We start from the raw sequence: 2877 nt of genomic DNA, 5'->3' as shown, positions 1-2877 counted from the left end.
ATTATGGGCAAGTGCAATAGTATATAGTATATTCCCCCATGGTCCCCCCCCCCCCCCCCCTACTGATGATGCATTTGCACATGAACTTCGGACTCTGTTCCATCTATTTAATATTGTGATTGTGATTTGTGTGGTCCCCCTTATTTTATCTACTTGTGGAAGTGCATTTTATTGGTGTATTTTACTACTATTTTAGCGGTGCATTGGAATACTTATTAATGGCTTGAGATGACTTGACTGGACTGGACTGTGACGGACTAACAGTTTTATGCCATGAAGTGGCATAAAGTGTGTTTTTCTGTTCTCTCTGTTGATACTGTTATATGTTGTGGGTTGCACTAAACGGAATTTCGTGGTACAGTATGTCTCATATACAGTGACAATAAAGATCTTATCTTATCTACATTTATGTGCACGTGATAGGATTGAGAACTGAGAATATGGTACTACTGCCTATACTACTACTTGGAGGCTTCTGCATCAGAAGCAGAATAGAGGTAAATGGTGCATTTCTATAGTGCTTTTATCCAAAGCACAATAAAGTTTACCTTGACCTTGACCTTCTGTTTGCTTTAAGGCTAAAGCAAACAGAAGGTCAAGGTCAAGGTAAACTTTATTGTCCACAAGGGAAATTTGTCTTGGGCTTTCACCCCAGCTATACAGCCACACATAAAACACCAATGACAACAAAAAATACATTACAGAGGAAGACGCAACATTACATAATTGCACACATGATGTGGATAATCTGGCCTCACGCAGTTACTGCTGTTTCAGAGCCTCGTTCAGCATCTTAGTTGATGCTGGTACAAACAATTTTTTAAATCTGATGTACTTCCACTTTGGTTCTTTGTATCTTCTCCCAGAGGGCAGAAGTACAAACTCGTCATTTAAAACATGGGTAACATCACTGACAATTTTGTGAGCCTGTTTTAATGTAGCCTTCTCATAAATAGACTGCAGAGAGGGGAGTTGTCTTACCCCTATGCTCTTCCCTGCAGTCTGCACCAATCTGAACAATTCGGACCTCAGTTGCACTGAGAGATTACCGAACCAAACTGTGATGCCAAACCTGACCAGGCTTTCCAAGACTGCTCGATAGAACACTAACATAAAAGAAGATATTAGACTCGGTTTAATATTTACTCTACTCCTACAGTATTTGACCACTTTCAACCTATACCGTCCATTTCTTGGGGTATGTCAGTGTATATATAGGCTGCCTAGATCAGCTGTTTACGACCCCGATCCCAAAGCACGCCAGGTGCCGCGTTAAAATCACAAAGTAAATCACTGCTTGGAAATGTTATCACTTTTATCATCGTTATTTCTTGGCACATATTTGGAGCGGCGGTGGCAGCACCGAGTGCAGCGGCTTTTAAAACTCACGTATCGCGTAAAAAAGAAGAACACATGGAGAAGGAAAATATGAAATGTAACGGAGAGTGTGAAAGAATTACCTCAACATTTTAAATCTGTTTTGAGGGATCAAAAAATGACCTACTTTTCCAGTGCCCAAAATATGATTTCACAACATGACTCTATATCATGAAACGTATACTTGAATAAAGGAGATATTAATGACGTTAGACGGCGTGTAGGAGTTAACGTCTCCCTCCGGTCGGCAACCCTACACGCTGAGAGCAGGCGATTGTAACCGGGCGACCACGGGATGAATACACCATTATATGTCTTATACCTCTCGGGGATGGGGGGGGGGGGGGGGGGGGGGGGGTGTGTGAGTGTGTGTGAGTGAGAGACTGAGAGCGTGTTTTCTTTTAATGGTTTTTATACCTTTCTCTCTCCCTATTGTCATGATGTGGTCAGGGGCATGGTTGTAAATAGCCAGCTGTGTGTGTGTGTGTGTGTGACGTGTGTGTGTGTGTGTGTGTGCGTGTGCGTGCATGGGGCCGCTATCGGTGTCAGTCTGGCATGATGGCCATTATATTATGCAGCGTTGCGATGTACACTAATAGGTAACTAGTTCATTCTGACTATAGAGTACATCTTGCGTGTTGGACAGATGACTCATGCCGGAGGCATTGGGGATGATAGACGGGAGATGATGACAGTGCTTTTGGTTTTGTAGAAGCGGTTTCGTCTGTCCAGTATACCTGTCGACTGACACATAGAAACATAGCTTTTTCAGAAAACTGTCAGGATGTAGAAGACATTTTTAGAATCTGATCTCGGGTCAGAATGGGTTAAGTCCGTCCGTATCATCTGTGTCCACCGGTGTAGCTGACATGCACTGGCCACAGACTCCAGTCCCTGTATACCCTGTTCCTCAGGAGGAGGAATTTTAATGAGTGGGGTCGTGTTGCGTCCCGCCATCACAGACAGTGTCTCCAGTGTGTACACTGGAAAGGGGAGCCATTTATCTATACTTTCTTTCTTTACTGTACGCAGTGTACGGCCTCGCTAAACTGCGACGGGACACCGCCTTTTACTGTAGATCGCTTTAAACCAAACACCGAGATAATGGCGCTAGACTGAAGCATCTCTTATACGTGAGGGGGGGGGGGGGGGGGGGGGTGGTGTTGCTCGCTGAAAACAATTGCAATGTTTTTTCACTTTAAGCCATTTAGGCCTGACGTCAAAATTAAAAAAATGTTTTCTAAATCATGACAATTTTCTGAAAACCTCATGTTTCTATATCAGTGGTTCTCAATATTTCATGTCAAGGACCCAACAAATTAGATGCATTTGGTCGCCGACCCCCATCTGAAAATATGTTGTTCCAGGGACCTGGAACAACAAAGATTTGAGTTAAAAACGTTCGCTCTGAATTTCTGAAAGAATATATTCAAAGATTTGCGCCACATTTTCACAATTCTTCAAAAAAAAGCACTCGGTGCCGCGCTATGAGCTTGTAGA

General features: G+C 43.1%; 1 protein-coding gene across 1 annotated transcript in view; it reads left to right on the top strand.

The window, feature by feature from the left end:
* The window catches only part of LOC308333376 (thyroid hormone receptor alpha), a 206832-nt gene that overhangs the window by 26150 nt on the left and 177805 nt on the right, over positions 1 to 2877 (top strand). The window lies entirely within an intron of this gene.

This window comes from Protomyctophum bolini (genome assembly GCF_963924005.1).
Source record: "Protomyctophum bolini genome assembly, chromosome: 18".
NCBI lineage: Eukaryota > Metazoa > Chordata > Actinopteri > Myctophiformes > Myctophidae > Protomyctophum > Protomyctophum bolini.
This window is presented reverse-complemented; position numbering and strand designations above follow the sequence as displayed.